Genomic DNA, 27,054 nt, shown 5'->3' on the forward strand with positions numbered 1-27,054 from the left:
AAATTCCACCGATGGCACCAGCCTCTGAGGCACATGTTAATCAGGTGAGTTTTCCTGTTCCTTTCAGTATTCTTCCCTGCCACCAACAGGATTGAGGAAAACACTACCTGTACTCCTGATTCTTCAACCAATTGCTCCAGTGCCCTGAAATCCCTTTTGATAACTTTTGGACTTCTCTCTGCAACCTCATCACTTCCAACCTCCTAACAGTAGGTAATAATCAGAGGGCGGTACCAGACCAGGGAGTTTCCTAGTAATGTCTCTGACCGGGGCGCCAGGGAGGCAACAGACTTCCCTCTGGGGTGGGTCTAGTCAGCATATTGGGTGCTCTGTTCCTCTCGGAAGGGAATCACCTATGACAATTATCCTCCTTTTTTTTTTTTCTTAACAGAGGCAGTCATAATGCGTGGGGCTGACTGACTCACCCTAGGCAACCCCTGGATGAACCTTCATCTACATCCTCATTTGTCTGGCCCTCAAGTTCCAAAGCCCAATACCTGTTGTGTAAGGGCAAATGGGAAGGTGAGGGAGGCCAGGAGGGGATTCGCCTGAGCAAGGACCTGTTTCCATTCCCCACTGTCCCTTAGGTCCCCTCCTTCTCCCTGGTGGCAAGAGGGTAGGGGATTCTTTGCTTCCTGTGGAGCCTCAATCTGCTGCTTTGGCCTCAGGGATGTACGATGTTTTGGAAGGGCTTTCTATTGTTGGATGTTGTACTTAAAAAAATAACTTAGCCCTTTCAGTAATAATTGGTTTGCAATGTGTTTTTCAAAACTACTTGTATTTTGTTTAATGTTTATAATTTTAAAAGTATACAGTCTGGGTGCTGCAGGCTTAGGAGGTTCCACAAGCAGAGCAGTATGTAAGATTTCTGTCAGTGCAATCAGTGAATGGACATTCTTGCCTCTTGAGTTCTGTAAAGGCCAAAAATATTTAATATTTAAATGTCTTACTTTTGCAGAAAGTAAGATATTTTTCAGCTTAAAGTTAGCGCTTATAACACAAGACACTACTAATGAACTGTAGAGCTCTTAACTTCTGTGTCTCCCAGTTTAATAACACAATAGAAGAATATAAGAAAAAAATTACTGAGTGAGACCACAGATCCATTTGCTCATCGGACATCCCTCATAATAAACAATAATAGATGACTAAGCAAAGAACACAAAAACAGACAAGACAAAAAATACTATAATATTTATTCTCCATACCTTCTCCATTCTTATTGTACTGCAGCTTAGGAACTTCTAGAACTTTAAGTTATATCCAGTTGTTTAAGTTTAATATCCTTAATATATTTTTTCTTATGTTGATTTGTCTGATAACTATTTGAATGCATCCATGTTTCTGGCATCCACAGCATCCTCTTGCATTGAGTTCCTGGGCTATTTAGGCTATTTATTCTTTTCAATTCTGCCTAGTTTAGTAGGGATTCATATTTGTTCCTGTTAAATGGGAAGTTCTGGCAATGGCAATCTGATCAACTCATCAGACTGTTCAGTAAACTTTAGATTGTAAGTGAGTGAGTGCAAGCACCTCTTGTGTCTTCAGTCCCTGATTCACTTGCGACAATTAGTAAGAGCTTTTGTCGTAGACTGATAAGTCAGTCTCATATTTGGGGTTAGCAATTGATTTCCCCCATGTCAAACTAGCTGGGACTATGCAGGGTACTTTGCCTTCCTTCTCCATGAAGAGGAGAGTAACCTAGGGTACTACATATTTTCACTGAGGAAATTCCCTGTTATTGTAAGGGCTTATGAGATTGAATTTTCTCCCCTTTTCCTTTTTAACATTGTTGTATGTGGCTTTTGTTATTTTTGCAAAGTTTCAGACAGGAAGATGGGGGGCATACTGAGCTCAGTTAGTGACAAGATGCATGTGTGCATGGATTCTTCCAAACTATCTGTTACGTGATTACCTGTCACTGTGAAGACCCGGATTCAGTGACATAGGTATCCTAGATTTCTAATAAGACATGAATATATCTAAAATTCCAGATTTTTAAAAGCCTGCTTACTTTTTTTTTTTTCAGATTGGCAGCACCAGGAAGTATTCACCTTTGCTCTTTGGACTATAAATGTTTCTTCAGGCCATTAGCTCTGACTGCAGCTTTGCAGGAGCAAAGACTCCATGTTCATGCTGTTCTGTACTGGCTTCTTCTGCCAAACTACTCCAGAACTTTGGCCACTATATTTCCCTAGGCAGCTGTTCATCTTTCACCCTCTAAAAGACTTATTATCAAGTCTGTCTCCACAGAATAGGAAAGCAATTCATTCCATAGTAAACACCATTGCTAGCCTGCTGTCCTTTTCTACCTGAGAAGTTAGGAAGGTTTTACCCTTTGATTATGGGCTTCAGCTTGGGGAAACTCCAGATTCTTTGATTCAGGTAAAATCTGACCAAAAAAGACCTGAGACCAAACTCCTTTTTCAATGGTGGTTCATCAAGAGATCATATTTCATTCTCAGAGATACATCAACATTCTATGTCATGTAATAAATACAATCTAAATCTACGACACCAAAGTGGCACGGAGGTAAGGTAACTGAAGATTTCCTTGTTCCTACTGGATCCTCTTTTGCTTCCCAGAGTAGAATGTGGTCTCTATAGTGAGAGCCTAATTTGCAGGAAATAAACTTTTGTATGACTGTCTTCAAGCTCAGTGTTTCTCCTTGGAGAAGGAAGCCACAGATTTTCTAGGGCTCAACTAAGAACAGCGATCATGTTGTGAGAAGCCTGAAGAGACAGTATTCCTATTTTTCCTGGATAGAAAAGAACTGGCGTTTCCCCCTCAACCTGATAGGTTATGTTAAATAAACAATGGTCAGGTCTTTGTAGTACCCTTTTAGGTTTTGAGCCTGTAGCATATACTCAGAATGTGTTTAAAGATTTTCTCTGCCAAAAAGACAACTGTCTCCCTTGTTATTTTTAATGAAAGTTCAAATTGTCTCAAAATAACAGCTCTTACTGAATTGGAACAGAAAAATAAATAAGCAGATAACATCTCAATATCATAATTGGTGCAAAATCACAGGGATTTTCAGTGTTTAGTGGACTCTGCTTTTTTAACTTCTCAGAAGGAACAACATCCTCCAGATGCCAGATCTGTACTTCCCAGAACGGGAACAGGAGCATCCATGGAGTGAGATGGGCAGGTGTGTTGTTAGGTTTAGAAATTATGGGCTAGGATGTATAACAAGGGCAGTGATTCAAAGAAGAAGCCAGGATGAAGGAGGGAATGACTGTATTTCAGGTTCACAAGCTATATCAATATAAGCCCTTTTCAGATAGGGAGGAACTTTGCATTATATATCTGATCTCCAAGACGTTAACTTCTGGGCCTGGCTAGAGTTGGAAATGCTGCGCTGCCGTAACACGTGATGGCATGTGAAAAACAAACTTCTTCAGCTGGCTCTGAGAGTCCTTAAAACATTGGGTGAGGTTCTGCCTGGGACTCTGCCAGCTTCCTTTGGCATAAATCTTGGCACAAATACCTGGCACTAGGAAGTCTGCTGGGAGGGAAGGTAATAGCAGTACAAAAGTGCTGCAACATCCCTTGTGCCAAAGGCTGTTCCAAGAGGCCACTGCAAACCAAAGGGCAGACAGTTTTAAAGGTGGGCAAGTATGGCTTACAGATGTGCAGAATAAAAAAATGTTTGAGGTTGGAAGGTACCTCTGGACATCATCTTGTCCAACCCCTCTGTTAAAGCAGGGTCAGCTAGAGCAGGCTGCCCAGGACTGTGTCCAGATGGCTTATGAATATCTCCAATAATGGAGACTCCACAACCTACCTGAGCAACCTGTTCCACTGCTTGGTCACCTTTACAGTAAAAAAATATTTCCTGATGTTCAGAGGAAACCTCCTGTGTCTCAGTTTGTGCCCATTGCCTCTGGGCCTGTCTGAGCACCACTGGCTCTTTCTTCTTTATGCTCTCCCTTTAGATACTTGTAGACGTTGATGAAATCCCTCCTGAGCCTTCTCTTCCATAGACTAAGCAGTCCCAGCTCTCTTAGCCTTTTCTTACATGAGAGATGCTCCAGTGGCTTCATCATTTTTGTGTTCCTTCACTTGACTCTCTCTAGTAACTCCATGTCTTTCTTGTACTGAGGAGTCCAGAACTGGACACAGGACTCAGGTGTGGCCTCAGCAGTGCAGAACAGGGGGGCAGGATTGCTTTCCTTGACCTACTGGCAACATTCCTCCTAATGCAGCCAAGGATACCATTACAGTTTTTTGCTGCAAGGTAGAAATCCTCATGCTAAATTAGAGAAAATTTGAATCTGTGTCATCACTCAGCAGAGGCCTAGACTTGAAATTGTCAGAGGTAACAAAAGTCAAATCCAGTTTTTATATAAAATTGTTTGCAAAAGCCAAGACAACAAAAAGAGACTGTGGCGATGGTTGTGTGATCATTAATAACAGATCTATATTCTGGAGAATCATCCAGCAGGACAAATTAGATCTGGATCAGGCACAAGGACACAATTGGATTTCTGTCTATTTGGTCAGAACACGGTATGAAGTTTGTGCCAACTTTTTTACTTTTACACTGATTTTATGCTGATTGTAGAAAGACAGGTGATATCTGATCCAGAATAAAGCCTAGCAATACAAATGTTTTTGAACAAATATGAACTGCCAGAGTGAGTTTAAGCTCTTCTGTAAATTCTGTTCATCTGTTTAACTAAGGAATCCTTAATTTACATTTGTTGTCTCATATAACCACAGCAAGATTTTTTTTTTTCCAAATCAGGAATCCTACTAACAGAATCTACAAGCTGTATTGCTGGAGTTTCTGGTAAACAGAACCACGTCTTCTCTTGGTACTTCTCTGCCTGCTGTGTGCTTTTGTTCACATGACTGGATGCAGACAAGCAGATGAAAAGCTCCCTGTGACATCCAGACTAGTGCCAAGGCTACTACAACAGCCAGGCTGAACTAAGAGAGCTCAGTCATCATAGCTGCACCTTGCTACTAAGGATACCTATTACTAAGATGCGTTACACCAAAGAGCAGTTACCATGTTTATACAAAATGTCTTAACCAGAGGAAGCACTTTGGCTGTGGTATTTACTTCTCCTATTATCTCTGTTTGATCTTCTCCCCACACACCTTTTTCTTCTTTGCCTTCTGTTTTGACATTTATGGCTAAAAAGGCCAATTTTGTGACACTGCCATGAAGTAATAATTTAGAAGGCAACTAAAAGCAATGTCTTAAGCAGGTTGAGGTTGGTACAGGTCGCTCAAGTCCTACAGTAGTGGATAAAACCCTGTGCAGTGCCTGCCTTTGTTACCAGGGAGGCTGTCAACAAAAAAACACTTTTCCTGCCTTTGCCTGTTATGTTTGCCGTTCTTTTCCTTCACCTTTGGGAGTATGTTTGTCTTGTTTTGTTTTCAAGGAAGCAACACTGAACTTTAACAGCATTTCCCACCCATATCAACTGTTGCTAAAAGTGCAGTTCTTACCATCTTTAATATCACCTGAAAGATTACCAGGACTGTTTCCCTTTAAAAATGTCTCTACAAGTAAAGGGCAGAGGAATAAGGGGTAGTTAATATGAAAGTGTGACTTAATACTTTACAATTTCAGTGCTTTGGCTGTTTCTTCATTTTATCTTTAAGAAAAGGTTAAAGTGATTCGTAATAGTTCCCGCTGCTGAGGACTAAGAAGTTGAATATCAGAATCTTCTTTGCTTAGAATTAGAAAGTGGCAAGACGGACGGTGTCCAGGCCTATTTCTTCTGGAAAAATTAACCCAAAATAATTTGTCTAATGCTGGACTTCGGGACATAAGCAGGATCTCCTTATTTCCATGTTCTCACCATATACTAAAAATGCCCCCCCGAATTGTTATAGATCAAACAAAACATTTTATTTAACCTGAAATGGATGTCTTAAGACAAAAGATTCCCTGGAGTTCTGGTTTCAGGTTGGCCTTTATCTTTTTTTTTTTTTTCAGTTTGGTCTATGTAACAAACCTTTCTAAAACAAATCTTTCCAAAAGCATAAACCAAGATCCAACATCTTAATATTCTTTTTCTCAGTTTTGCAGCTGACAACAAAGTGTCTCACAGGAATTGTATTTTCTCCCCTCACAACTAGGGAAAAGCAGAGAGGAAAAATGACAAATACAAGTGACCAGTTTCAGCCTTAGTTGTCTATCTGTAACTACCTTGGTTTAGTTCATCATTATTAGATAGCCCTGTTCTGATACTTGTCATGTTGACAAGGTAACTGGAAGACAAAATCCACCTAAATGAAACACAATCAAAGCAGTCAATGCTTATTGTTACCACTTTGCATTAGCCTAAACATATTAGAATTGTGATTAAATAAAAACTGTCTTGCTATTAATGTTTTATTTTGTTATAAGAAAATATAAACAGATATGTAATCCTACTTCTGTATAGCAGTCTACAGAATAAAGTTACTGGGAAAACAAAGAAAGGACTAGAAAGGAGTTGATAGACTATACAGAATAATACCTTGTTAGTGAAAGTTAGTTGTCTGATAACTTTGTGCCAGTCCCATCTCTTTTATGTGAATTTATCTCCTGATGGCATAGATCTAGGTCTATAAAGGAGATCCCAAAATCTCTCATGCTTTTTCTTTTTTTTTTCCTCTTTTTTTTTTGTTCTTTTCTTTCTCTTTTCTGTCTCTGTTTCTTATTTCTAACTTAAAATACACCTTTGGCCCCATCCTTTGATCATTTAAGGGAGAAAAATGTCTTTTCCATGTTAGAAGTGATTGGCCTTCCTCAGTTTTATAGAAAATATCTATAGTAAGGCCAGATAGATTGTGAATCTTGAAATACTCCTGAGCTAAATCAATCAAGTTATGTCAGCTTCTGTAGCTAGCAGCACATAAGAGACTTATCAACATCAGACATTGGATAACTTCTAATTCCTAGCCCAAATTATGAGATACCCTTTCACAGCTGGGTAGTCTGAGTCTAGGGAGAGCCTTACCTGTCTTAACTTGCTGGCCTCTGTTTATCATGAGGTATGAAACCAGAAGTGAAGTATTGAATATTTAACAAAGACTTCATTTATCCAAAACATGCACCTATCATTGTAGACAAGTAGGTGCTAATAAGTACCAGAAAAACACCAATAGTTTAAATAGTGTTAGCAAATACCCCTTCCTTTCTTAATTGGTGTGTGCTACTCAGGAACTGAATTTTGAATGTACAACCAAATGTTAAAAGTTGTTTCCAAGCCTTACTCTCTCCTCAATGACACATCAAACTGTTGTCACCCAATCCCTTTTACTTTATTTTTTAGTTCAATACTTTGATCATTCCCCTCTGACATGGCTCCTGCTGTACCAGATTAGCTAGCAGCAAGTCGCTAGCTAGATGAAAAAAACATTTAATGGGGTCTGTTTAGTACTTCATCTGTAAATCATTTATGTAAAGAAAGTGTAACCAAGTCACAAATTGGCAGATAATTTCTTAGACATTTGTGTTGCTTATGAAATTACTACCCAGCTTTCCCTTCTCTTTAAAATGTTGATATAAATATTTTTTTAAAGGAAAACATATAGAAGAAGATTAGGGCAAGCTAACCAAATACTTTCTTTGAGAAAATAATATACCTTTTAAACAAAGGAAATGCACTCCCTCTAATGCACTGGAAGTCAGAAAAGCAGCTGATATGGTACAATAAGGAAAAAGACTATTTGACTTGGAAAGGTGGAATTTGGTACAAGGAACATATAGTAGCAGTGGAACTGTTTAGAAGAGTAACAGAAAGGGATGAAAGAATGGCCCAGGAAAATGATTACGGTTGTAACAAAAGACCCTCTAAGTTAAGGGAAACCCAGAAGAGCATCTTCCAGTACACAAAGGATTTGAGGAAGGAAACCAGGGGTATTATTGCTTGGTTGAGACCAGTTCTACATTACTTTTTGTTGGTACAAGCTGGAGCCCTGGAGGAAAAGAGAATTGGGGTTAGTGAAGACTCCCAGAGATCAGCGCTAGTGCCATTATTCAAAACCTTCATTAATGGCCTGGAGAAGGGAATATGCAGTGAAATATCCAAGTTCATGGACAATACTATGCTCTTGCAGGTTTTCAAGTGCCACACTGATGATGAAGTACTCTGAAAGGACCTTACAAAAAATTGAGTGAGGGGACAAAAATGTGTCAGGTGGTCTTCACTATAGATAAATATACAGTAATGCATCTGCAGAAAACTGACTTAAAATATACATACTGCAGATCCTGTAGTTGCAACTCAGCAAAGAGACCTTGAGAGTTATCGTTGATTTCATTTCTCCGAAGCAATTGGTTCAATGCACAGTATCAGTCAGAAAAACAAATGTCAGGCATCATCAGGAGGGGGTTTGAGATTGAGACAGAGTGTAATTTTGCTGCTATGTAAAACCTTAAAGAACCCACATCTGAAGTACAGTGTGCCATTCTGGTCTCTGCAGAGGACACAACAGAACTATGGAAGGTACAGAGGAGGCCAGCTGAAATGATTGAGAGGGTGACAGCTGTTACATTGCAAGAATAGACTAAACAGGCTAGACTAACAGGGAAAAAAGGAATTTTTTTTACATGGTGGATAGTGAACTTGTGAAACTGTTGCACCAGGAGGTTGTGGAGAGGAGACAGATGGTATCATCACATGGAAAAGGGGCTTGGAGAAATTCCTGGACAAAAGGGCTAAGGCAGATACTTAAGACAGAGGCAGGGATTCCTAATCCAATGATAGCAGCTGCTGGGAGAGCAAAAGAGAAACGAGCTGCAGGTAGTGACTAGGCTGACGTGCTCTCTTGTGCTAGGACCAGTCTCTGATGTGGCTGGAGACAGAGGCTGGCTAGATTTCCAGTAGGAAATTTCCTGTGCTTTTATGTTAGACTGGTGTGATGGTTTAGCCCAAATCACCACACAGTTTCTCGCTCACTCTCCCCCTCCCCAGGGGGATGGGGGAGAGAATTGGGAAGGAAGGAGAACTCGTGTGTTGAGATGAAGACAATTTACTAAAATAAAAGGGAAAACTACAATAATAACAGAATATAAGGATATTAAAAATATACAAAGTGAACAACATGTGTTTTCTCACCACCCGATGTCCCAATGACCGATACAGCCTGTCCTGAGCAGCGATCACGGAAACAAAACCTCACAGCAAGCAAAGGAGCAAAAGGGAGCCAGCAAGGTAGGGGGAACGATGCCAGCAAAAACAAGCAGGAAGGATGGATGCCAGGAAGGCAGATACCCACCCTCGCCTGCCCTCACTTATATACTGAGCATGACGTTTATGGCATGGAATACTCTCTTTGGCCAGTTTGGATCAATTATGCTGTCTGTCTTTCTCCCAGCTTCCTGCATCTGCAAATTAGCGAGACTTGGAAAGCAGGACGGTGTCCTTGGTCTCATTCACAACAACTGGTATCATCAGGGTGGTTATGAACATTCTTCACACACAAAATCCAAAACATAACAGCTACTGAGAGGAAAAATTAACTCCATCCCTGCCAAAACCAGGACAACTGGGTGTAAGGGAGGTTCCCCTGACAATTTTTTGAGGTTTTGCTCCAGTTACAATCTAAGTAACACATATGAGGGTCTCGTCATAGTTGCATAGACACAGTACTTTGCAGGTTATGGAGTAACTGTATTTGGGTCAGCTCTAAGCAATAACGGCAGCCTTCAGAAGCACAAAGATCAGAGTGATTTTGGGTGCCTTATGGCAGATGAGTAGCTCCAATGAGTGCTTTAAACTTGGTACGTTTTACAGTTCAAGGCAAAAAAAGTTTTCCCTTTTTTGCGTAGCTTACATACATATTTCTGTATCTGCAGACACCGTCACATTTCTATTCAGAAGGTATTTAGTATCTTTTCTGGTTTTGGCTGCTTGGACGTACTTGTTTCTCTGAATTTTTGCAGGTCTGGATTTTGTTGTTGTGAATGTCTATTTTGCTACTGTCGCTTTCAGTAAGTAACTGACACCATGTGAAGTGGCTCAAAATGAGAGTGTTCATAAATTAAAATTATAAAACTTAATTTGCATTTTTATTTATCCTCTTCTCCAAAGTAGCCAGGCCTTGCTACAGCCTTAAATGTTCTTCTCTATTCTTGATATTTTTGCCTTTCAATTAGTTAGTTTTGCTGTCTGAAACGTTTTCTTTAGTGCTGCACTTGACATGTTACTGCTGGGGCAAAAAGGGATATTTTCACATCTTCCACATTTGCAGATAATGTGGTGCCAAAAGAGTTTCGTATTTTACAAATGTGCACATCCCAATGGTTGTCAAAGGGTTGCGTAAAAGTATTTTAGTTTATTAACATTCGCATTTGATTCAAGATGTTCATGATTTTGTTAGTCACTAAGGGATGTCTACCTTGAAAACTAAAGATAGATCATGCTTCAGGTTTTTTTACTGTTTATATGCAACTTGCTGCCTATCAGTTCCAGTGTTAATTGAATTGCAACTATCTGAGAAATGTTCTGAATTTGTTGAGTGCATGGTTATATGGTGGACCTTTGCTGGCATAGCTCTGTTAGCCAGGTAAATTTTGCTCTGCGGGCTGATCCCACTCTGGCTCACGTCTGGTGTTCTCTGAAATGAGGCAAGATGTTACTGGCCTTAATTTTTTACATCACCCCATTGCTACAGGTGAGCAGAGGGAGTGGAAAGGAGCACAGGTCTTTGTTATGGGTGTTCCAGTTCACATTCTGCTGTATTTGCTTAAATTTATAGTGAAGACGGGTTTGTGCTAAACTATGAACTGAGTTTGCTTTTTTTGGTGTCTGCTGTGGTGGCAGTTACCTCTGCCAAGAAGGGTGAGCTAAAGAACTGCTGGCAATGTCGTCTTAAATCATTGTAGCTGTTTTCTTTGCCTGAGAGTATGTTATATCTAAAAAATGTATTTTTATTAGTGCTACTTGTTTAACTCTTGTGAGGATGAGGCTGTGCTAGGTTTAGTCTGTTAATATAGCAACATCTGCTTAAGGAGCATTACAGTGGTGCAGAGTGTGCTATACTTTGTAGTATGCAGGCATCTATAATCTGTTTATATAACAGTAATGTGATACTAATATAGCTGTGGTCTAATTGATGTGTAGATAGGCTCTGATTGAAATAGCTACAGTGTGGCTCACCCAGGATAGGAAAGCAGGGATTACACTTTATTGATTGGATCATTTCTTAGTTTAATTGCTCTTACTCTTAGGAATCAAAAGCTGCTAAGTCTATGTTAAAATCTCACTACTGTATTTCACATAATTCCCCTTTCTTCAGCAGCCAGAAAAGGTGGAACTCTCTTAAACAAGTGTTTATAAAGTGCTTTTATATACCAAAAAGGCTTGGAGAGAGTGTCAAAACATTGGGCAGAAGCAAAACCTTGCTGCATCCTTTTCTGATCCTTATGCAACCTTTTTTTTTTGTATCATGTAATGTGAACAGAGGAACCAAACTGCTGTTATGATGTTATGTCTCCTCCTTGCATTAGCTTTCTGTGGAAAGGCATGATCATAGCAGCTCACACCAAGTCTCACCCTTGAGATGCTGCCTAAATAAGTAGGGAGGTGGTGTCACATTCTGTGTTGCTGCAGCTACGTTACCAGTGACACCTGAACTAGATAGTTTTAATCTAGTTTGTGGCTGCTTGTAAGAGTTACAGTCACAGCAAAGCAGTCAGACCTTGAGTCAGATTCAGTTGTAGGTCTAAGAGTCTGGTGAACTGTCTTTCTGCAGCATTCCTTTACAAGGGAAAACAGAAAGGTGTTTGTATAAATTTTGCCTGTGAATTTTCTTAAATTCCTTGATCTTTATATGTTTTGGCACTCTTCTTGGATCCACACCCTTCCAATCTCAGGATATAGTAGTGAAGGTCTGATTGTGCTGATTTGGGGTGCATCAGAACAGAGACGCTTTTTTTTGTGCAGACACCCTCTTCCCCGTGCTGGTATGTTTTCAGTTTAAATACAAAAGTCAACCTCTAGCAGTTAGCCTTGAAAAGGAGCACTGAATGCAGGGACGTGAAACAATAGCTCTGACAGATGCAACGGGCTCATTCATTTCAACAGTACTAATGTTGATACCTAGTTATACTGCAAATGTTAGTGCTGTTAACTATTTCACTGCACATCACAAGCATGTTAGAGCAGGATTATAAAACACTGCAAAACCTATTAAGAGCCAGAGCTTATTTGGTACCACAAGTACCAGTGCTGGGAGATAGGCCACCTCTTCACCTTAATCAAGGAGGAAATTGTCCCATTGGGGCAATAAGTTTTTCCGCTCTTTTCCCGTACTTGCCATTATTTTCTTCTGGTGAACAAGAGTTAAGAAGCATATTTAGATATACAAAGTTATAGAGATTTTGAAAATGAGACCCCCATAAAGCTGATTGAAACAGTCAAATCCAAATAATGGGAATCTGTCACCGTGGAGCCCAGATCATATTGAGAATGTCTGCACTAAAAGCAACATATGACTTCTACAATAGTAGAAGAACAGATAGATTATTCTGCAGCCAAAACCTAGAAGAGGTAATGTTTTGCTCTGATGCTGTTGAGGGGTTTGACCACAATACTATGGTCTTGTCCTTGGGGAATGCCTAACAGAAAAGAGAAGGTGAGAACAAATGGCAACAGAACATCTGTGTGAATTCTTCATAGGAAAATGGTATAGCTGCTAAAGCAAAGGCCACTCAACTAGATTTTGCTGACTTATTACAGTATACTGCACAGGGTTAAACTTTTAAACAGTACTGGACAAAGCTATCTGCTTTCCCTCTGTAGTTGCTATAGAGCTGTACAGTGTAATGATAAACCGGAGAAAGCTGTTGTTCCCTTTTGATAGCTCTTATTTGTAATGTGAAAAGACAAGCCTTATTTCTGTTCCCCATGGTGCTGTTCAGTAATGCCTGTTTTGAAAGGGCTACCAATAATGCGACACAGAGTCACTGCAGATTTCCATCTCTGTGCCCTACCTCTGCACTGATCAATTCTTCTCGTACCCTTGGAAGAGGAGTTGCTGTTTGTCCTTTATTGCTGCTTTAGTACATAGGTATCAGCGAGGAAACTCATTACTAACCATGAATCAGAGTACTTGTCTTCTTTCAGGTTTGTTTCTTATCTGGTTATTTATGATCAGTGTTTAATTTTCTTTCTTAATTGATGCACTTGTAATACCAGGAAAATTCATGTGGACCTCTTCCCCTTTTCATAAACCAGGAACAAAGAAGCCAAGTTACTAAATATGTACAGTGTCACAGTTGTAAGGCATGTGGTTTTAATTAAGCTTTAACTAATTCCCTTTATCTTGTCATAGTAATTATGACTATACAAGACATGTCACATTAATATGTGAAAGCAGCACTTTGGCATGGCTGGTCAAGGAACAAAGCCTTTATGACCTGCCTTGTTAAATTAAACCAGAGAGACTGATCAACTTGTAGTTTGGTACCTTCTTTGATAAATTATGTTAAAGATGAAGAGAAGTGCTAAAGGGCCAACACACGTTGGTGCTAAATGTTGCTGAACTACAGCAGCAAACAAATTGAGAGGAGAGATCTTGCAGACCTTTTAAATTTAAGCCTCAAGCCTTGATAATGAAAAATGAAATGACATGTAGCAATAAAGTAGCTTAAATTAATTGATAATGCTTGTACAAATCAGAGTTGGATATTCTGGAGTTCCAACTAATTTTTCCATCTTCTATTTAAGCACAGGATGTCTTACACAGAATATAACTCTGAAGTTAGGTAGGGTGTGGATCCACAGTGCATTAGCTAGTCCCTACTACCAAATCATCCACATACTTACAGAGAAGAGTGAGTGTAAGGTAGTCTTCTCAACTTTTAGTAGGGCATAAAGTCTGCTCCATTTGGAGAAAGCTACTTTTCACCATCACAGGAAAGTTGTTTGAACTGAATAACATATTAGAAATTTGTGTTCTAGCTCACTTTGCAGTAAATTTCCTATATAGGTAAGCTCTATCAGCAACCTTATAGCTTATCTAAGTCATCCTGGGTTTTGGCTTCTATATTGATTTATGTATGTTTGAACTATATCACCATAGCAGTTCATCTCTTCATTAGAATGTCAAGTCATGCTCATAAAAACTAGAAAAATAATGAATACATAATCTTGTGTCAAATTCTTCACAGGGACTCATGCTTCATGCCTTCACCCCCCACCTCCCATACACACTCGGAAGGAGAAGAAGGGAAGTGCCGTCTTTTTCATGCCATGCCAATAACTACTGGAGGGGTCTCTCACAACCCTTCTGACTGCTATGTCAATCTCTATCTTTTTGAGTTGTTTTTTCATTATAAATAACTGTAGTATCTGCTTCTGCTGTTTTTGCATGAAGCTGCTGTAGGGACAATTTTTGAAGACTCCTGGCTGGATTCTTAGCTGCGGTCTGTGGCCTTTTCATAGCAAAGGCTTTAATCAGTTTTGAAATTCAGACCTCTGTTCCATGAGGAATATGCTGAGTAATAGCAGCATATCATTGTCACAACAGCTTGCAGGCAGATTCAGGAAGACAGCCCTGTTTTCTTTTCACATATCTGCATATATTTCTTTTCAATATATTGAGACCAAAAAAAAATTATTTTTCTTTTCCAGACAAAGACATCTAGGAATAGAATATGCTTTAGGTCCTTCTGTCTGTATGAACAGTCACTGGTGGATGGCATTCAAGATGAAACTGTGGAGGAAATTACAATGTGACTCCATTTTGCTATATATAAATTTTAACATTGTATACTTAAGTTTTACATACTTCTTATAGTAAAAGCATTGCAGGAAAAGATGGGTGGTCTGACTTTGGAAAGGAAATAATCAGGAAAATGAGAACGAAGAATAAGAGGCCTATTTATGAGTCTGGAAGAGAAGCTGGAGGTAGCCATCTGTTTGTCCACACCAACATTGGGAAGTTGCCTCTAATTGACATGCCACTAAAATGAAACACAGCAGCAAGATGCTTTGAGGACCCTCGGAGCGTTCAAGACTTGCAAGACTATTTCATTAAAAAACATAGCGAAGACCGTAGAGGTCAAATGGAGAAAAACTAATTTAGAGACACTTGGGTTAAGCTTTTCAAAGACTGAGAAAGCAAGTGATGTGAACTTCTCAAAAGTTCCATTTTATAACCATTTCGGTCAGCATTTCCTAAAGCATAAGATGCCAAGTATCTTTCAGCTGCAAAATAGACAACAAGGTTTGATATATAAAATTTGTTTTACTAAATTAATTATACGGTAAACTAAGCATACACTTACTTTGACAAGAGACCTGTTTTACAGACATGTGTATGTTGAGCATGGACCTATTTTAAAAACTGTCTGCTCAGAAAACATTTAATCAGACTCTCCTATATTTCCTCTGTAGCTCATTTAGAAGTTAAATAGCCTGAGGGCAACTTTTGCAGTGGTCAACAGAATAACTGAATGTTCTTGGTGAATTAACTCAGGAGAATTTACAAAGCTCTGGGTTCTGACACTTTCCACTGAAACAAAATATAATAACAGCTCTTTACTAAGTTTTCAGAGTGTGCATAAATATAATCCTCCTTCTCTCAGACCTGTTCTCTACCTCTAGATTCCTAACTAGCAAGGCATAGCAAACTTGCATACTTACTGATGTTGCTGTTTATTGCTCCACAGCCTGCAAACAGGAAGCACCTGGGAGATTAAATCTCAGAGTGGGTTGTTAAAAGAGCAAGAAATCTGAGAACCTGACAGCTTAGAAGGCAGAAGGAGACTGTTGCTATACTGATACCGTATGAAGCATCAGAATTATGGATCAGGCTAGTGGCTGGCAGATTTCTTGCTTGAATAGAGGATTGTGATGAAAATTAGTGGAAAGCAGTGGTTCAGAAAATGTGAAAGTTCTGACTCTGCTGGTGAAGAGGGAAGGCCTGACTGCATCCTAGATGTGTCCTAGAATGCATCTCCTGGACTTTCATAAATCAAACTTCTAGTGTTTTTATACTTGCTTATTGTTAATTGGGATAAAAAAATTATGGAAGCTGCTTTTTGATTTCCAGATAACTATCTCCCACTAATTATTGAAATGTGAAGGTTTGTGGTTAGAATATGGACGCTCTTTTGCTGTTGGGGAAAAAGTACATTTTTAGGAGAGTTTTCAAAAGCATCTGTATAATTGTTAGGATTTGTCTTTTAAGATTTGAATATTTGTTTTTGAGCTTGAGTTTTAAGTGAATAAGCTTTTTAGTTTAGTTTCAGCTTGCTTTGTATTAAAGAAGGATTTTTAATTTTAATTTTATTTTTTTTTTTTTTTTTACCAGCTGACCCTGCATTAATCTAAGTAATGAAAGGCTTTAATCAGATGCTGCAATGTGCCCATTTCCTGCAGGCTTCTAACACGAATTGCAACCTGCTGGAAATAGAAGCTGACTTTCCTGGCAAGTCGTTGTTCAAAGTGAGCGGGAGATTTCAAGAGTGGCACCTTTTATTCCCTACTGGGAGCTGAACCCCTACTTCACTAGAGAAAAAAAAAAATGCAGAAACACTAAGAGTGAAATCAAAGGTTAAGGAAATAAAGCCTAAAAGTGAGAAGGGTGGTGGAGAGAGGTATTAATGCAGGTCTGATGGAGCCTGCTCTGCAGAATCATGCCTTTCACTTCAGACACTCCTACCTGCTTGCAGAGCTTGTCAATGTAGAGTGTCTGCAGTGAAAGGTGCTCCAGCATTCCCTTGCTTCCACCTTGACAGCCAAAATAGGTTGTTTGCCATAATATTAATCTTGTTTCCATCACAGAGCAACTAATAGTTGCTCAGCCTTACCTGCTCCCAAGTAAATGATTCAATTCATCATCTAATTCAACAAAAGAACCCAAACGCCTCTCTGGAAGTTAGAGTCTGAATCTTGAATAATCTACATTCCAATCAGTATTATTGCATGATATTTAACATTCTCTGCCCACCTCCCATAAAATCAGTGAACATTTTTCTTTGTAATGTATTCAAAGAAAAAAAATCTGTACTTTGGAGGATTTCCTGCACTAGTGGCATTATAAGAATTTTTTTCTTTGGAAAAAGAAGAAAAACAATACACTGTTTCCTAACATTAGCACTACCCTAATGCATTTCACTGGCTCTCAAAAGGGAAAAGGTTTGTATTTCCAGTCCCCTACTTGAAGCAATATTTGTTCAATAACACCAATCACCCCCCCGCCCCCAGAACAAAAAAGCCCACAAAACAAGCCCAACACCCCCCCACCCCCCCCAGGTTTTACAGCTTGGAGAACAGGACACATGAAATACACCTTGCAGAGCCTAACCAGTGTGAGACAAAACCAGTGGAACCAGGAGTAAGAGGTGCAAAAAGAACACTTGTGTCTGTACATTTAGTGGAAGGGAAATAGCAATAACAATTTTCTAATTGTAAGATATTCCTTTTAATTTGGAAGTGTTAGCAGTGAAGCTGGTCAAAGTCTAGCCTAGAAAAAGCCCCTTCTTGCATGTCCTGCTTACTCAGCTCAGTGCAGCAGCTGTTCCAATAAGCAATTTGATGTTTAGCACCTGAGAATTTGCTCTCTCCTTCAGCCAGGATTGCAAGCTCAACAAAATGTATAAAAGCATGACTCTTTCTCCCTAATGCAATAGCCATAGAAAATCTGGGTTATGGTGCACTCATTAGCTTTCTAGTAAAATTAGTTTTTATATTTTGAGGCTTTCATTTTTTTCTCAGCACAATGAAAATCTCTTTTGTGTGTCCAAAAGAAAGCATTTAAAAGAAAAAGAGGGATAAGGGAAGAGTATGAAAGAAAGATGATGCTAATTCTTACCTCCAAATAGCTTGCTAAAGATACAGATTACTTGCTTGTAGCCTACAACCAGCAGATTACTATTATTTATGGATTAAATTGATGAAACAGAAAATTTGTCTTCATTATATTTTTCAGATTTATTTAAAAAATCAAAAGTATTTATTTCTCACATTCTCAGAACTTTAAATTCATATAAATTTTACCTATTCTTGAGTGGACTTCTTTCCGAGCTGCTGGGTTTCCTCTCCCAGTTTTCTCACCTCCAGCGGGTTTCATGAATATCACTATAATTGTCTCAAATTCCTGGAGTTATAGAATCATAGAATAGTTTGGGTTGGAAGGACCTTAAAGCTCATCTAGTTCCAACTCCTCCACCAGAGGCAGGGACACCTTCCACTAGATCAGGTTGCTCAAAGCCCCATCCAGCCTGGCCTTGAACACTTCCAGGGATGGGGCATCCACAGCTTCTCTGGGCAACCTATTCCTGTGCCCCACCACCTTCACAGTGAACAATTTCTTCCTTATGTCTAATCTAAATCTACCCTGTTTCCATTTAAAGCCATTATTCTTTGTCGTATCTCTACAAGCCCTTAACAAAAGTCCCTCTCCAGTTTTCTTGTAGGCCCCCTTTAGGTGCTGGAAGGCTGCTATAAGGTCTCCCCAGCATCCTGTGACTTATTGTTATTGCTTTCTTGTTATTGCATCAGAAAGGTTGGCTCAAACATACCTGAAAGTTTCAGGAACAAGAAGCAAAAAAAAAAAATCCTAATCTTATTTTTGGTAAAATCAAAACTGCAAAACTTTAAAGCCACTTAGGAAAAAGCCTAGTTCTGATCTAAAGAAATATTTATATATTTTGTCTATATTGTATTCGTTCTGCTCAAAGAGTGGCATTGCTTCCTTAGGTCTGATACACTGTCCACCATTTCCAACTTTTGCTGGTTTGGGTTCTAGGGCAGTTCTTAGCTGCTTCTATCCAGGCTTCTCAGTAACTATGACAGCTCGGCATGGCGCTTGGGAGGTGGCATTCATGAGAGTTGGGGTACAAGAAGGATATAGTCCAAGAAACAAGAAAAGTTTTGTGGAAGTATGAGATATCAGAGCAGTTCCACCAAAGCGCCCCTTGAAGTATGCTTAGATTCTTCTTTTCAAATGGACGTCCTAATAAGTCTGAGCACAAAAGACATCTCTGTGTTTGTTGCCAAGCATTAAACTTCTGTGGGATGGGCAGGGTCTGAAGGAGGAAAAGGAAAATGGAGAGGGGAAGGACAGTGTTAAAGTAATCTCTCACTGCATGCAGCCATCATTTCTCAAATGTTGCATTGCTTTTTATCTGAACTATTGAACAGTCACCAGAAGTACAAAGTTACATGGACAAATTCTGATGGGCATGAGAACATTAAGAAAAGCAGTAATGTATTGTTGGTTTCTTTTATGATTTGCTGCTAAAAAGGAGTATTTCAGGAGCTGTACAAGCAAGAAGATATTGCTGTCAGCCCTGTAGCTGTTGCTCTCAGAAAAATCCTAGTGTGCACCAGAAGAGATCAAAGCAAACCCATCCTTGTATTGGAATAAAAAGATGGGTTGGTGTGATGGGTACGCTCGACCCTCTAACCAAACTAGCAGTAGTTTGGTACAGGGTCTAAAGGAGGTAGAGGCCTGAGCTGTAGCCAAGACAAGAACTCCTCTAGTTTCAACCTGTTCTGTGAAAACACACAAAGGAGCAGAATGGCACAGCGAGCATCGATACATATGAGCTTGGAACACCGATCATGTGATTAACACATGAATAGTGAGTGACTTTTTCAAGACATTTATCAAGGAACAAAGAAAGTTGTGGGTACAAGGAGTTTCATTCATACCTTTTCCCATCGCATGTAATTTGACTACAAGCCAACCATTTATCCCATAAATATGACAGCTTAAGCCAGCCTTCTTTGAGCTCTCCCTGCTAGGCAGCGTGGCTGCATGGCAGTGATCTCCCCTTGAACTGGGACATCTCTCAAGGTTGCTCCTTGAGGCAGAGAAACCTTTTACCAACAGCAGACTTTTGGTTAGTGACCGATATCACACATAACCTTATAGTATGGTAACTTTGATTGCATGTTGAATTGATGCTAATGAAACATTACTTTGTATAAGATAGTTCCATTAGACATAGACCATTGTCCAAGTCTAAGACTAAGGTTGGACTTTGCCACATCTAGGCTCCATAAGGAGTTTAACAAGCAAGGGGGTCCACTCTCAACCTCATGACTCAACAGGAGGGTCTTCTTTACCCTTTTGCATCTCCAGTCTTTGTGTGAATCATTCTAACCTGATTCAAATTCAGTTTTCATTTCTATGTTTCTTCCATGCAGTAAATAATAGAGTAAACCTTGCCATTGAACTTTGTTAAGTCGCACTTTTACAGCATCGTTTTAAAATCACTTTTGCTAACACTTTTGACAGTGATTCTTTAAGCAATCTAAATCCCTCATTCATGACAGTTTGGAGCTTGCTAACTGATTTACCAGGATTACAAAGAGTTTCTGGGCCTGTTTTCTGTGAGGCTCTAAGGCAATGTGTGGAAAGGAGTTGAAAGCTGAAGATGAGATTGTCAGTGATTGCTGAGTGAGTCAAGTGGAGATTGGAAACCAAGGAGAAGGTGAAAAGTCACATAGTGTTGCTAAGCAATGTGGGTGGAGCTAAACAGAGATTAGGGACCTAACTATGCAGGATCTCCTTCTTTCTGAAACAGGATTAAGAACTCTTTATTATCCTATTCCCATCAGGCACAGCGTGGTGTGAATATAATTTTACAAGATTAAGAATTTTCCTGATATGTAAGGAAATTTGTATTTGTTTCCTCAAGACAAAGATTTCTTGGCTAGATTTTAATCAGAAATAAATTGCAAAATACCTACAAAGATTTTTCTCCCTCATTCCTTTTGGAAGATATCGCAGATCTGTAACTTGCTTGAAATTATTCTGTCTTCTGTTTCCTCTGTAGACTTCAGTGAATGTTTGGTTTTTGTAATTGTTTTGGTCACAGCAGACACCTGTTATGCCTCATATAGCAAAGGACCACCTCTGAAAGGGAGGTGGTTCTAAGAGAGAATTTGGAAACCAAGATTTTTCCTGTTTGGCATTCTTTTAGAACAAAGGGCTGAACATGCAGTGAAAATTATTGTCTTCTATATTTCTGTACTTTTTTTTGCCTGATGTTCCTAAATGTTGTTGCTTGGATGGGGGAAGATAGTCCTTAAACAGGAATCAGTAACAGTTTGTGTTACACACTGTTTATAGGTGTGGTGTTATCTGACTATTGGCTGTGGTATTGGAATAGAATTTGACAGACCCTGTCCTTTCTAATTCTGGACATTTCAATTTTCTTTTGTTACTTGTTCTATTCTTTCCCTTTGTCTTGTCTATTCAGACTATAAATTTCTTGGAGGAAGGAGATTATCTTTTATTATGATGATTGCACAGTGATGAAACTATCAGAAATTCATTTCTCCAGAGGATTTTCTAGACAGTGTTGTTATATGTGAAGTCATCTAGCATTCAAGCACAGTCTGGTTTTACTTCTTCAGCGTCTTTGGAGACAGAAGCATTTTGTATCTATATGCAGATAATTGTCTTGAAATTTTTTTAAGCTCATTATTAATTCTATGGGTATGCGTATGCTACATGTGTATGTTCGATGGTTTTTGATCATGCTATGATGTTAAAGATACAGACTGTTGCGGAGAGGGTTGTCAGCTGAGGCAGGCAATACAAACAACACAAGCAGTGCTTTTACCAAGCTTGGTAAGTTCATTACTTGGGAGGTGGGTGGAGGGATTTTAGTTAAGTTAGCTGAAATGACAACCTGTACGGAATGAAATGAGATTCAATGGCAATTTAAGATGAATCAAATTAATATGACATGTCCTCCACTGATAATGAGGCTTATGCAGACGTGCACTGTTTTCTCTGTTGCAGTGATCCGAAGTACACGTAACCAGCTGAAACACCTAAAATTTAGTATTAAAACTAGCTTCAGCTTCATTAGTTTGTTGTAAAGAGAAGTGACTTTTGTCTGAAACTCAACAACTCAAAATTCCAGTTAAGAGTTGCTGTTTAGCTTGGGAATCTCCTTTCATTTTCTGTCTCTTCCAATTCTAAACTTGAAGTTCTCTGCATGCGCACATGGTGCCACCTGACCCAGGTTAAATGTCAGCATGGTGGGAGCTAACTTCCTTTAAGGGACTTCTACTAATGATGGCTATTGATCCAGTGGTCAGCATAGCTCAAAGGCAAGATCATCTTCAATGCCTTTCCCTTCTCCTGCCCTCTCATTTATAGTAGTTACCCTTGGAAATCACTTTCATGCTTGGGGATGAAACCTACTTATTCGTGAAGCACACTCTGCATTAATTTACCAGATTTTACTGCTATATTATTGTTACAGATTCACCGCTAGAACTTTCACAAGAAATCTTTAATATGACATGAAAATATCCATGGGCATTGCTCATAACACTTTAAATGTGAAGATCTCACCTGTCGATACAACGTTGTGTAAAGCTGAGGTGCTTATGTGCTCAATGTGGGATAACTACTGTTAGATAAAAGAAATCTTAGAGTGTCATTACAAAATGACTGAGTATTCATGCTGTATAGCCTCTCAGTATTGATGTTGAATACCATACTATTAGAATATTAAAAATTTTAAACTTTAAAAATCTTTTTTTTTTAAAGGGAACTTACAAATAACTGCATTTGACTTTTGGCTTTTAAGGAATCCAGAGCAACCCTAAGTAAACCAACAGGCTTTAATTCTTAATTTTATGGAGCACAAAGATACCATGCATCACTTTAATTCGTTTTGAGTGCAACGCCTTGCCTCAAATTCCATACCTGTATTTCACACGTATCTTCATTCTGTATGTATATGTATATATGTGTATATTACATATTATGCATATATTAAAAAAATGTGTACTTAATGGGTTTAAATAGTTACTGGACAAATTAATGGCATAGCCCACCCAAATCCATCATCAGTTCAGGTACCCCTGCCTCTCAGTAGCAAATACATGGAGACTGGAGAGTATCCTGGGAAAGTAAGACTACACGTTTGCATACTGTTGGCTACAGTCAGAATACTGATAGAACTAAATGGACTTCTGCTTTAAGTGCTTTTCACCGTTATTCTAAAAGGCTGAATATAATCCCCTCACCCGGGTATTGAAATTAAGTCAACAACAATGTTGTTTCAATGAACGCCTACTCTTTTCTTCTGAATGGAGAGACAGAAAATTCTACAACATATTGGAGTTTCAAGACATTCACTTGTTTGGAATAGGGAAGAAAATCTAAGAAAATATAACTCCTTCCTCCTCCTTCTGAAAATGAAAGAAAACTAGGGAAATATGAAAATCTGAATCTAAGTCTATGTTCATTTTTTTCCACCACTAAAATAGTCTTCATCTTCTGCATGTGGTACTATGGAGACAGAATTGGTTACTTATATAGTTAACTTGAGTAAATAATTCAGAAACTAGTCACTGCTGAACGATTTTCATCTTGAATGCCTATTATGCAGTTTGAAATTTAAAATATTTGAACCATATTTTTGCTTCTAAGTCCTGCTGACTAGGAAATGTTGTATATAAAAATCATTATGCTCAATAATTTGTTGCAAAAAGATGAGAATACCCATCAAACAGTAACAAAATGTAACCTGTTAATTTCAAAAGGTTCCCATGCAGAACTGCCTGGAATGTAGTGCAACACCTGTAAATGCTTCTGATGCCTGGGACCCTGTTCTTCTTGGCACAGAAATGGACTTTGTCCTGACAGAGCCTTTTATTTAAAATGTGATACAGGGAGATAAACCAAGGGAGAAAGAAGGGAGATGACTGGTAATTGTGAACCATTAATATGTTAGGCATGTCAGAATGCCCCATGGAGCCACACAGTGCCTTAACCAAGGATTAATTTATAATGAACCATAAACTAAAGATAAAATTGCTGTGAAATGCTAATAAAAAAAATTTCTTCCAAAGCTACTTTATCGAGCAAATCTTAAAAGAAGACAATGTTCCACAGCTGAAGACTGATTAAAGGGCTCAAATAGAATGGAGGAAAAAAATAATGAAAATCAAAAATAATGCAAAAACCAGAACCGTCAGTGTAAGGATCCTAATAACCTTACTGCTAAGTCACCAGCTCGCAGATCCCTTGTACTTCATAGGTTTTGCCTTTTCTGTGAAGATAATGCCATTGAAATAAATGGGATTGAGTCAAGGCGAGGGTGGGGTTAATAATCTGATCAAGAACAAGAAGAGATAAACCTCAATTTAAGTAAGATTCAAATGATTAAATCTAGGGATTTGACATTACGGTGGTTAACACCAGAAAAGGGACTGTCTCCTTTTGGGACACAAGTAGAGTAGACTCTGGCTGGAAATAGTGGTCTAGCATTTAAAAAGGTTGAAAAAAAAAACCTCCAAGTAATTGATCTGGAGGGATAAAGTTTCACTTATTAAGGAAACCCCAGTGTCCCCAGTAAAAAACCTCAGTACTCAGTCAACAATTCAGCTGTCGGCTGTAAAATGCAAGGAACAGATCTAGTGAACGGTTGTGATTGCTAATATGTTTAAAATAGAGCAAGGAAAGGCACTGTAAAAAAAAAAAGCCCAAAGTAGGAGAGTTCATAGTTTATGTTGTCTAAAAAAGGAAAAAAGCTAAAGAGAAACCAAAATAAAACAGCAGAAATAAGTGTAAAGTTGGTATATTTGTAGTATTTAGGTTTAGTAATGCTGGGTGTATTTGTCCTGTAAGAACAGGAGCTAAAAACTCTCAAAACAGAAAAATATGTATAAATAGTAATTCTTTATGAAATTCCAGTACAAAGATACATCTTTAGTTTTGACTTTGAAATCAAAGCTACACTCTCTCAGCTGTAGCTTGAGCATCCATTTGCGTTCATGGGGTCAATAGTGTCTCTGCGAGTTTGCCTTAGTAGACCAAATAAGAAATGCTAATAGATGGCCTTAGCAAATGTTAATGTTACCAAATGCCTTGGCATACACAAAAATGTTTTTGTGCTTGACCCTATAATGTAGTCTACACATTAAGTATTGTACTAAAATAGATTTTAAAAGCGCAACAGTTTGCTGCAGCAAAGTGAACTGCATTTGAAAACCACTAAAACCGACCCAAGACTTGACTCAATACACTGTGGTCTCAGAGGGAGTATGTGTTGCCTGGTAAGCTGAAGCCAAAGCACTCATCCTTTAACTGTTGACTTCAAATGCACCATGATTATTCTCCAGGAAGTTAATTACTTTCAAAAAATGAAGTGGATTTGGTTGTTTTGTTGTTTTTTTTTTTTTTTCCTAACAGTTGTAAAAATGAGAGCCCTAATAAAGAAGGCAAACTTATGAAGTAAGTAAGGCTGCCACGAGACCAGCCTCTCTGAATGGATGTGGGCATTCTGGTCCTGAAGCATCAGAGGGCTGTACCCAGGGGCTGTGTGGGACAGTTTTTTGCTGGCAGAACAGAGATTGACAAGGTCTGAGAGGTGAATGAGGAGAAGGAAGACTACCAGCAGAGCACTCTGTGTCAGGAAACTGTTCACTTCCCTGCAGTAATCTGCTCACTTGTATTTGTCCCACATATTGGAGTATTTGATTTTTTCAGGAACCTCTGTGGGACTGAAGGAATTTCTTTGTGACCTTTTTTGGAGGGATAGCTGACTTTGTTCACTCTTCTTCATTGAAACCAATAGGAAGCTCTTGTTCTATTAAGTTCAGCTGCTAAATATACTGACTTCTTAATTCATTTCATAAAAAGGAGACATTTCTGGTGCCTAGTGACATCAGAAGATGAGTAATCTCTGGATTCTTTTGGTTCCAATGCACACTGTTAAAGAGGGAAGTATTTGGCCTAGGAGCCTCTTCAAATTTCTTTCTCCTTCCCTGTTTAAATCAGGTACCAGGTGGTTTCACTGAACTCCCTAAAATAGATTGAGCAGAAGAAAAAAGGCTGTGCTGCAGCCAGCCTGTGGAAAATCAATGAGCCTCCTTGGCAATGCAGAAAAAAAAAAGAGAAAACAAACAAACAAAACTAACTCAAAACCCACTTACTTGGAGTTTCACAGACTTTGCCCAGCTGGGCAGCCATATGGTAGCATTTGTAGTATCACTTTTGGGAAAGGCCCAAGCATTGTGGCTACTGCTGAAGGAAAAGCTTCCTTGTTGGGACATCCTCCACAGCTGCATACTCAAAACAGCAGCATTAAAGATCTTAAACATGAACGTAGTTTGGTTGCTTGCCATATATATATCTTATACATTTCAAAAATACTGGATTGAAAAGAAGGATCTAAGTGCCTAAGTATTCAGGATGCATTTATTATGAAACGTATTTAGGCCAAAACTTAGGTTATATAAAACTTTGATTATATAAAACCTTTATTTAAAAAGTCAAATGAAATAGTTCAATAAATGAAATAAATTCTACTGGTTAACAAAACAATTGCCTGAACTATAAAACCTGCAATATTTCGTTCTTAGCTAAACTATTGTGCCCTTCCCCTCTCCTCTCCTTTCTTTTAATACATCACAAACCTGATGCAGAAGCACATGTAAAAGCTGGGGACAAAAGGTCTGAGCTGTGGAATGAACTTCCAGAGGAGATTAGGTGAATTGAAACTCTGACCATCTTTAAGAAAGGCTTTAAAACTTCTCCATCTGATAAAGTCTTTTCATCAAAAGCAGAATGTCACTCACAACACCAAGCACTCACACTTCTTAAATAATCATAATTTCATAAAATCTTAACAGAAGCAGAGCTTTTCTAGAGCCTCAACAGACAGAAGGGCCAGAAATTCCACATGGTTTACCAGAGAGTTCATTAGAACTAATCTGTTTTATGTGGAAACATTCACATTCTCCAATGGCTGGTGACAGTACAAACACTCAGATCAGAGAAAAAGGGTTTTTAATGCATTAAGAATTTTTTTTTTAATTGGTTTGCCTTTCAGTATAAATTCAGTAGGCTTTCAAAAGTACTGATCACTTACAACATAAGAGAGGCTGAAGCCTTGTGGTGGATGAAATAATTTTGAAATGTCTGACTCTGATACATATAAAAAAGACAAGAATATGATGACTTTTTAATAGAATTATTTTAAGCAGAATTATGTTTTCTTAAATATTTTATACCAGGAAAGTGAAACGGAATATGAAAAACACTTGGCTTAGAGCCAAGTCCTTTCTCCAGGGTCGTGGCTTTATAGCTAAACTGAATGTAGGATTATT

This window comes from Chlamydotis macqueenii, chromosome 4 (genome assembly GCF_036417535.1).
Source record: "Chlamydotis macqueenii isolate bChlMac1 chromosome 4, bChlMac1.mat, whole genome shotgun sequence".
NCBI lineage: Eukaryota > Metazoa > Chordata > Aves > Otidiformes > Otididae > Chlamydotis > Chlamydotis macqueenii.